Source organism: Nestor notabilis, unplaced genomic scaffold, assembly GCF_000696875.1.
Source record: "Nestor notabilis isolate BGI_N333 unplaced genomic scaffold, ASM69687v1 scaffold2739, whole genome shotgun sequence".
Taxonomy (NCBI): Eukaryota; Metazoa; Chordata; class Aves; order Psittaciformes; family Psittacidae; genus Nestor; species Nestor notabilis.
Genome location: NW_009943088.1, coordinates 64,401 through 75,453, shown reverse-complemented (window position 1 = coordinate 75,453; position 11,053 = coordinate 64,401).

The window sequence follows — 11,053 nt, the reverse complement described above, 5'->3', positions numbered from 1 at the left end:
TTTCAGCCACACTGAATCACAATATGAATGATGTTTCAGATATGACACACACTTAACTGGTAAGTTTCCTTACTGTCTCTCTCATAAGTATACATCATCTCTTCCATATGGAAGAATCATCTGGGCAAACCGAAGGAAGAATTCCTATAGAAAAATGATTCTGTGTTTGTGTAAAAGTGCTTCTGAAAGAGGAAGAAAAAACAGAGAGAAGAAATCTGATAGTGTGTAAATCGTGTTGTCTGTGCTCTCATTAACAGGTTAGAACTGGCCATAGAAAAATTCTGGGTTTTCTTTAAGAACAATTTCTTTAGATGGGCTTCAACCATTCCTTCAAGTATTCTAATGCTACCGGAAGTTTAGACTGAATCATAGTTTAACATTTTTACTCTATTTACATGTATTTGTTGAGTCGTGTTCTAAAACCAAGTAACTTACACTGGTGGAATGCTTACAAACAGTAACTGTATAATAGCATTGCCTGAACAGAATGAAATATGTCAAAACATGCTAAGAAATAAGACATCAAGAAGTCCATCTTGCCCTGAGATCTGTAAGGATCATGGTCTGGACAATGCTAAATCTCACCAGTCACCAGCAGTCTGATAACAAAAGCCTATTTATTTTAGGCTTTTGTCATTGTTAATGTATGTTGTAAATGGAATGTTTCTGAAGGTAACAGCCAGAAAGCTGGCATATTTTGATGCAGGAATTAATAACATTTCTCAAGTTTATTACAAGAGAAACACTGGTCTTAAAATTCATTGGCTTTCTTGGGAAATGTTTTCTTTGGGTCAGGCGGCAACTTGGAGTTACCATTGTGTAGTGGCAGTCTGTCGTTCTACTGTATAAAACACTCCTGCCAACTCTGAACCAAGGATATGTCTTCATCAGCTGAGCTGCTATGAAGCCCTGAGTGAAACCCATGGAGAGGTAAAAGAGGTCAATTCTAATGTTGCTGCTGCCTTTTTTACATATGCCTCCACTGATTTTTCCACTACAGAATTTTCTCCTTGGTCTAAACGAAAAGAGAGTCAGAGACAATGTGCTGCAGTTTGTAAGTTCACCTCAGGGTTTTTTTAACAGAAGTTATTTGTGAATTGTCACAGTATTTCAGAGTTAGTTGTACCAATACAGTTTCATAGGATGCAAGTTGAACCAGCTAACCTTCAATATTTTTAATTCATTTATTTTCCAGTATTGGTCCAAGTTCAATATGTAAACATCTATAGAACAGTGTTCTGAGGTGATTTCTTGATTACTGATCTTTTGAATTGTAACATGTGGGACAGATAGCTTGGAACCATGAGTAAAGTAGCTTGCTTTGTACCAAGCACTTAAAAAAACTGAGGACACTACCAGTTCTTCCTCTTCACTGAGTACAACAAGGTAGGTGTAAGCCATCCTAAGTAAGAAAGTGCAGTTACCTCTGAGCAGAAATCAGGGAATGTCTAGTTCTCATGTAGTGTCCAAATACCCACAGCAAAGACCATCATCAGAAAAAGCTAAGTTTGATCAGAGCCTCAGAGCCATTTGGAGCCTGTTCCAAATCCCTTTGTGGTCCAAAAAAAAAAAAAGAAAAGGTTGTTACTAGTTTCTGTCAGTTTTGGACCTAGTGCAGATTTCTCTCAGGTTATGCACTGCAGCATGAGTACTGGGTGGGAACTGATACACCTGTGATTTTTTTGTGATTAGCAAGAACTAATTTTTTTGCCCTATTTGCAAAAATATTTTGTGGCCACTTACGTCCTAATCACTGGAGTTTCTACAAAAAAAAAAAATTCAATACTACAATCATGCAAGATGTGGAAATTATTAAGTATTTTTTGTGTTTACATATGTATATGCACTTCATTTAAATATGGACATGGTATGAGAATCACAAATATTGTTACTATTTTACTATTATGTTATAATAACTAAGCAAAACCTAACCAAATTATCTTAGCATGAAACCGTAAGATAATACAGTAGAAAATAATGAAGCCATTCTTTGTCTCTTGGTTTAGAGGGTTTTTCCTTGGTGCAGGATGCCTATAATGGAATAAAAAGGTTGTTTGCCCCTCTCACTTTCTCAGTAACTAGCTTGGCTAGGTTCCTGTCTTTAGGTCCCTGAAGTTAAATGAGATGAATTCAGGGTCTCTTGAAACAGTTGGCAGCATATTCCTCTGCCTATAATATTGCACAGGGAATTCATAAGGTAAATGTAAGTAGATAGATGAAGGCAGAGAATCCTGGGGAAATAAAGGGATATCAGGTCTTAACACAGTGGGCAGTAGCCAAGCTCACCAACCATCCAGCCCGCCAGCTTAGAGGGTCCTGAAAAGGAGCCATGACGCACATTTGAGGAGATGGCAGAACTCATTCCTTTACGTGCTGCCTCTGTATTTGCATATAATTCTTAGATACCACAACTTGTTGGTAGATTTATTGGCAGTGCACGAAGACAAGTTAATTCAGGCTCTCTTAGCCTTGATAACGCCTGCTTAAAATCTGCTTCGTTCTATGAATGGCAAGAGTACAGACATTATGTTGCTATAGTTCCATTACGAGTGACTTCCACAAAGCAATGTGGAAGGCTATTTTTTCAGAAGGGCCATTAACCATCTGGCAGCCCATTTTCCACCCTTCAGTGTAAGCGTGATAATCTGAACAGCATTCAAGAAAAAGGCAGATCGAAGTCTTTGCTGTTTCCCCAGGAAATGCATCCTGATGACTCCATAGACAAAGATTTTCAAGTGGAAAACATGTTTTATATTTGTATCTCCTTCAGCACTGTAAAGCCCTGCGTATTTTATAGACTTTATGTACAAAGCCTTTTTTTTTAAATGGAACTTGGAGATTATTAATTTTGCAGGTGGGTTTGCATTCAGCACAGACATAGGGAAGACCCTAATAAATTAAGGGGAATCTATGATAGTCTAGTGCTTTTGTGTGTCTTGAGTAAGAACAGTAATAATGCTGCTGGTGACTTAAACTGCTGTAATACTGTCTAAACCTGCACAGGCACAGCAGCCAGGACTTAGTTTTTCCTCAACACAGTTGGTAGAACAGTATAAAATCACAAACTTCACTCCTGTCCTCAATCTCAGAAATCTCAGGAAAATGCTATTTGACTGGCTTGTCAGCTCAGATCTGAGATCTGGAGAGAGATGGTGGCTCTGCCTCTTCTGTGAGGCTGGTACTCCTTTTGGCTTCCCCTCTCTCCTGTGCCTGTAGTGAATGTCTAGCATGTGGTACAGGCCAGTGTTTTGCATGCCTGTTATTCCGATCCATGGAGGGGAAGATGGCAGAAGGATGGTGGTTTGAATCATCTGGTTTTGCTCCAGTGCACAGCTGAGGCACTGCCAGGGCATTCACTGGACTCGGAACTGGTCTCTGATCCACCTATTTACTGCAGCCCAAGTGACTTGTTCCACAGAAAATAACATTGCTGGAGCAGAGAAAGTAACCCTCATGCTGAGGTGACCAACGAGTACAATTGGCCTAATGCTGTTACAGCAGAGAAGGAAGAATCCTGCTAGTTTGGCACTGCATGAAGTTTCCGGCCCTTTTAAACTGCTGTGATGTCTTTCTGAGACTGAAAACTGGAACGATATGATGTTGTAAATTGCTGATCATAAAACAAGATGGAGGCCGATGTGCAGCTAAGCTGCACAACCTACTGTCCAAATCACTGACTCACCTTTTTGGGCCAAAGTGTCAATGGATTTATGTGATAGGAAAATCCGGTGAACAATCAAAGCATTTAAAAACAAGCCAAGAAGTATAAAGCATTTGGGAGCAGCAGCTTATGTTCCCTCAGAGATGTAACACATGATTTCTAAAATCATAAAAATGTATTTAATTTTGTTTATTTAAACCAGCCAGTGTTTTGCTGTGAGCATTAATCATCTGGTGTCACACAATAGCACACTAAATGTCACACACTGAATCACTTCTGCGACACTGTTATGATTATTCTGGATGTAATCCACAGCTGTAGAAAGAAGCACTTCATGCCTTGCTAGCTGTAGAGCAAACACACTCTTGCAGCTTCATTTTGTATTCAGTAGCTCTACAAAACAGCAAAGGCAGCATGCAAAATGAGGAAGAATACTGATGAAGCTCAGCTGCTGATCTTTCACAATTCAACTGTAAAAGCTATGAGGTCTAAGAGAAGACATTGAAGTACAAGCATCAGCAGAAATACTAACCTTAATCAAGAGAATTGCACCTGGATTTTTAGTAAGTTTTGTTTGCCTGAAGAAGTAACAACAGCACATAATGTTTCCTGATGAAGACAGGGCCCCCTTCTTCCCTCAGTGTGAGTCAAGGAGAAAAGAAAATTCCTATTTCCCAACTGCTGGAATACAACATCAAGCTGGCAGAGTAAGACAAAGAGAAGCAGCTGAAAAATGGGTATAGTTTTTGTCTGGGACTAGTTCAGTGGCCTAGGAGGTCTGTGGCTGGGGAATATAGTAATATGAAGTACTTTAACAGCACCTTCGTAACCCCCATAAGCAGTGGACTTAGGTTCTTCGAAGTCCAAAGATTGGGATGGAATATTATGGGGTTTAGTTTTGTTCTTTTTTCTTGTAGAAAAGCTGCTGCTTCCATCACCTCATGTCTGTTAAAGCAAAACCGTAAGGGGGGGATGAAAAACCTATGAAAAATAGAGGTTTGTCTTCAGAGGGGATTTTGGATGAAAACAACTAAAGCAGAAGGAGGCACTGGATGAAGTCATTCTGCTTCAAGCCAGCAGGTTGCCTTTACTGGGCCCTGATTAAAACTAATCAGTTGGCAGGAAAGATTAGTGCATATTAAAGGTAACCACCCTTATCAGTGATTACAAACAGATGCTCTGGGAAGACTCACCAACAGATTTAGTGTCCTACAGTACCAGAACTTTGGTGGAAAGACAGCATTGTGGAGAGCAAGGGGAAGGTGCCTCATTTGGCTTGAAGACACTTTATAGTCTTCCTGTGTTTTGAATGAGTCAAGAATCCTTTCTCTACTGAAATCGGTAGACCTGAATTAAAATAGGTATTTCTCTCATGCCTTCTGAATGCAAAGTGTTTATTGCTCAGAAATCCCCATTTGGTGAGGCTAGCACTCACACGTGCTTAGCAGCAGGTACAAATGCTTCACAATGGAACGTCAATCCCAAGAATTATAAATACCCCCAGTACTGCTGGAAGGAGAATGTTGTGTAGCCCGCAGGATGCGTATACTATGATACAGAAAACGCTGTCTCCAGCTTTGACCAGAAACATGTTTTCATTACATTTAGTTTCTTTTGGCAGGACACGGCAGCTTCCAACTTTAAATGCAGGAATTGTGGACAGCTACAGTGCATCTGTCTCCTTCCTATAAAAGAAGCACTGGAGAGAAACAAGGCTGTTTCTCCTTTCTTGCAGCACAAGGCTGCCCTTTATTTTTTTTTTTAGCTGAAAGCAAGTGGGAGTGAATTATTTGGATTTCCTGACAAAAACTGCATGAACACAACACCTTTAATAAGAATAGATGATTCTTCTCATAATGTTTCTTTCTTCTTTTCCCCATGATCATAGGAGGCCCTGCTTTCTGTTTTCAGTTAGGGAACATCTTTATTATGCTTGCAGACAGTGAATAACAAGACATTCATCTAGCAACTTTTTTTTTTTTTTTTTTTTTTGTCTATAAGACTCAGGAAGAGACTAGAGACTAAAAAATCAGAGATGTCAGGAACAAGTTCTGTGTAAATACACATCCATAGTCCTCAGTTCCTTCTTTGGTTGCAGTAGGGGCAGGGGTATCTGAATTTTAAAAAACTGAATTAAGTTTATCATGCAACTATATTGCTTTTGCATGCTTTCCTGTTCTTTCACTACTTTACTTTCACTCCTGTTCTTTCACTTCTTTACATAGAGCTGGATAGTTTTTACGATCTTGGCCCAGCAATGAAGTAACATCAACCAGAACAATTCAACTGCTGTTTTGCTATTGAAGCAAAAGTAAGAATGAATAGATGTTTGAAAAAGAGTAGATATGTTTTAAAACACATTTGTAGTGAAATTCAGTGGTCTTCCAATAAATTTTTCATCTGCATAAGAATGCCTACACTCTGTTCCCCTGCCTGTCTTTACACATTAGTTACATATGTGTATGTATGTGTGTGTAAACATGGACACACACATCAACACACAAATATATATACATGTACAAATATGCATAGCTGTAAATATGCATGTAAAATGGGTTTGCTGTGCAGGTGGAGTTTGGTAGGTTGTGTGTGCATGCATACAACTAAACATAATTCAGTATACAAATGAAACACACGCATATCTGAGGCAGGAAGGTATTGGGGAGGAAGAGAGGGAAAGTTGAAAGGTATTTCAGCCAAAAGGAAAGCCTTCCCAGTATAAAAAAATTGAGAACTGATGGTATTGATAATGAGACTGAATGAGTCCAATGTATTATGGGTAGTTTTCCCATTCCACAGTTACAGATTATGCCTATTTATCTTACATATCTAACATATCATAACTTCATAAAGCCAGTTTGATAAAGGAGTGTTCTAGATACTCCTAAGTATTCCCATATTTGCTAGATCTGAGTTTCAAGAAGGCAGGGGCTTGATGGATGAAGTGAAACAATTTTTTCAGTATAATTCAGGTAATCAATTCTTCACAAAAAAGGAAACATAACTTTAGCATTTGGCAGCAGTTACATAAATAAACACAATAATTTATGGAAATATGGTGGCATCTGCAATGATGAAAGTTAGACAGGAGAATATCTAGAGATTCTGCTTCAAATGACACAGTTTAAAAGGAAGTTTACAGGACCACAACAGGAAATTGTTTATCAAAATGAATTAAAAGTGATTTTCATATGATTAAAATTACCTGATGAGATATATGTTCAATAAATTAGGAAGTACTTAATGAATGTTGTATTCCATTAGGAATTATTAACAATTAACATATGAAAAGATGAAACATGAGTTTCATAATAAAGCGTGGATGGAGGCAAATGAGAGTACCCTCATTCCAGAGTTTGCATCTCTCGGTGGCTTCGTCAAATGCCTGTTCTTGTTTGTTTTGGCAGCTTTGGATCACATATTTAAAATTTTAAGAATTAGACAGAAATGGCATTTGGACAAGTGAAGACTGACAGAAAGCAGTTTGCCTATCAATTTCAATGAGCTCTAAACTGTGACCTCTGTAAAAGAATGTTTAGTTCAGCTTCTTGTGAAAAATCTGGCAGGTATCTGGCAGACACCTTTTGGGGTTTTTTTCTGTATGCACATACAAGTTTGATTCTGCTCCAGTTGAATTCATGGCATTACCCTTCAGGGCTAAAAAGATAAGCACAAGCTTATGTGCATGTGTGGATTAGGGATGCAGTAATTTTTGTTCAGTATAAAAAGCCATGTTTTAAGGTGAAAGGGGAACTGTATCTCTTCTCAGACATATAATGGGAGAAATCACTATTGCACATCAATCAAGAGGAGTGCTGCATTCCAATGACTTCACTTGGGATACAATTTTGTTTTCCCTTTCATACATGCACAGGTATGTTGCCAAACGTGAAAGAAGGCAAGTTATGTCCCTTTTTCTTTCTTTTTTTTTTTTTTTTCCCAGGAAAAAATTCTCAATACACAACTTATTTGTGATCTTTCTTTACTGTCAGAAAAAGCTTACATCCAGAAATTGTTGACCTACGTTTTACTAGAAAAGTCAAATTTGATACTGAAATAAGTCTCTCCTAAACCAAATGAAAATGCCATTCTTCATTCCATAAACATCTTTTTATGGCTTGATTCCAAAGACCATAAGATCTGTGGATAGACTCAATCTTCAGTGCCAGATATTGTCATTATGACTTGCAAGCCCATTGTTTTTCCAGAAGAGAGAACCAAGTTTCAGTACTTGTTGCTTGCTTACAGCCGCTTCAACCCTTCTTGGAATTCATGGGTTTATAAGACCTTAGAAAACCAGACCAGTTTTCACTCCAATTATTTATGCAGGTAGTTTTAGATTCTTTTTTGCCTGGTAACCCTGATAACATGTTTCACGAACTCTGCTCTTCTTCTATCCAAGGGTTTATTCTGCTGTACTTGGCTTTTCCCTGTTCAAGCTTTCTAAGTCCTGCCAGTGGGAGTTGAATAGTTTACTAGAATCCTGAATGGGCAGGACAGAAAGAAATTTGTTACCTAGGTAACTCATCAAAATAACCAGTTAGTTTATGTAAGTGTGCCTGCTTATCTGCTGAAGCACAGATGAGCATATATGCATTTAATACTGTGTTCCTTTTCTAGTGCTTCCTATGAGTTTGCATGCAGATTATCCTAATGAAATATTCAAAGACATTTTCTCTGATTCATCCAACACAAATGCCATGGATTCCTGGATATAGTCAAACCAGGTAAGATCAATATAGAAATTAACTTTCTGCTGTTGCTCTAATGTTGTTAAGCTTTTAGATCTTATTTTACTGGTGGCATCAACCCAATGGTGTGATATCACCAGTAAGTGTCAAGATAACACTAAGTAAAGTAAGAATTTTACATGAAGAATATGAAATTACATCAGCAGGCTGATTTTTACAAGCTCCTGTATCCCTTAATCAGAAAAATGTTGTAATAGAGAAGTGTAGTCTAAGTATTCTTTAAAGATGATTCCTATAATGTCAGATCAGAAAAACTCAGCCATTTAAATGCATTGACTTTAAAGCCAGATTGTTCATCTAGTCTGATCTTAAAGGGGCAGTCTCTGTATGAATCCTGTATGAATGATGATATTCATATTATGGGAATTTTTGCTGCTGACCACCACAGCGCCAGGATTTCATGGTACAAGTATTTCACTTATTTCTGTATAAAAGGGGGAGGAGTAATATTGTTTCCTTTCCCTTACTCTTTTTCTGTCTGCTCTGTTCAATTAGACTACAAACTCCCTGGAGCAAACTCTATTTTATCAGCTTTCTATGGTGCCCAGAACAATAGGGCCTCTTGTGGACTACAGCAGTCATAATAATTTGAATTGTTTCCATTATTAATCAGATCTCAGGATGAGATGTATTCTACCCAGTTCATACATATTTCATGTACCTGTAGGAAAGGGAAGCATCCGATCAGTTGAATGTAGATGGGAGAGACACATGGTTGAGACTGATGCCGACCCTGTATTTGTCCTGCTCAGGCATTTCAAAGACAAAATTACTGGTCAAAATTGGATAAAGTGGGAAAAAAACCTTTCTTTCTTGCAGGCATGGGGCTTGCTGCTGAATTTCTTAGCAGAGATACATTGTTATGGGCAGGTTGTAAAGATCTGAAAAAATTGTGTTTATAACAGAAAGGCCAACATCATAAATATGTCATTTCACTGAAATAGCGTATAGGTAGTTTTTCATGTGCTTTATGAGGAATGCATTTGCCACAGAAGATCTGAAGCCCATTAGACTGTGATGTGGACCAGTATCTCTCATTTTATATACCAAGGAAAAAAGCTAAGTAGGAAGCCCCCAAATTACAGTCTTGTTTAATTTAGAAATACTTTTTTTTTTTTTCTTATGGGATAAAGATAAGCTCAAGTGACCTAAAAAACTCTTAATACCCCATCCTCTGCCTACCCTGTAATAAACTGAGTTTGTACCACCGAAAGTGGAATGACTACTTTGTTAAATTTCAGATAATCATCTAACAATCCAGTATTTAGAACCACAAAATACTTTTGCATAGGAGCTCAAATTTTTAGATAAACATTATGTTCCAGTGTTTTACTGGCACAGTCAAGTTTGCCAGCAGAATTTTTAAAAGCATGTTTTGGAGACTTCAGTCGATGTTGGGAAAAGCATATGCTTTTCTATTTTAGATTTTAGATTTTCTATTTTATGCTTTTCTATTAGATTTTATAATGATCAGCCTTTATAACAACCAAGAAAAGAGAAATCAGAAGGAAGGGGAGGATAGGGAATAATTTTTCTGTGAAGAAATTGAAAGGTAGGAAGTCTGAACCATAGAGGTTTGTGACTATGGGGAATTTCCAGTTGCATATCCCTGGGCAGAGGGGTTTACTGTGTGCTTTTTTCTGTATTGATCTTAATTTATTTTTTCCATCTTCTTTCTGTACCAAGCCTAAGAGCTCAACTGAAGAAGGAACTGTGCCTGTTTGTGGGAGATGCAGATCAATACGGCATGATTGACTGCTCTATTATAACTTTACACAGCAAGCACTGAAACTTGGTTCCCATAACTACTGTTAGAGTTTAAAAGCCGTCTGTAAATTTCAGCAGGGACCAGTCAATGCAGATAACAATACTGGGCTGCTACAGTTCCATCAGTGGCACACTGTCAGCATCTACACTTTGAGTGAACCAAACAAAAACATTATATCAAATGCATTTTGAAGTAAACAGCTTCACTAGACTTATTCTCAGAACTTACAGCTTTAGTGTTTTAGGAAACATATATTATAAAAATAGACACACAAAACTGACCTGTCAGTTCCCACCAAGAGAAAAGTCTCGTTTTCATTCTCAGATGCAAACTCAAAGAAGGAAGCCTGGGAGATTGTTCATGAAATGGCTGAGCACATTCAAGTGAGTCAAGGACATTCAACAGAGTCAAGAGATGCTCATGAAGAACTTTCACAAAAGTTACACAAAATATGAGACTCTAAGTATCTATTTTCATCCAAAGTTCTTGGATAAACTAGTAAGGCATTTAACAGCTATTAATGAAGCAGGGCATCTTTTAAGCAAGGAAAAGGTGAAATTCAAGTGGGCAAAAATGTGAAAGCAATTCAGAAAAGTGAAGTCTCTGGAGTGAGCACACCAGAGATTCATCTGACTGATCATGTATCTTGCTACAGGTATCACCAGCCTATCTTTAGCCACCTTCTGGAAAAATGGTTCATTGATACCAGCTAGATCAGCACAGGAATTTGTTTGATGTGCTTTAAGAGATCGGTAACAATAGCTCCTAACGTGACTGCGTTGCGAGGTGACAGCGTTTCCTTGGAGACAGTGAATCCATACAGCCCCATCCAGGATCCTTGAAGGTTACCTTTCTTCAGAGGATGTAGAACTA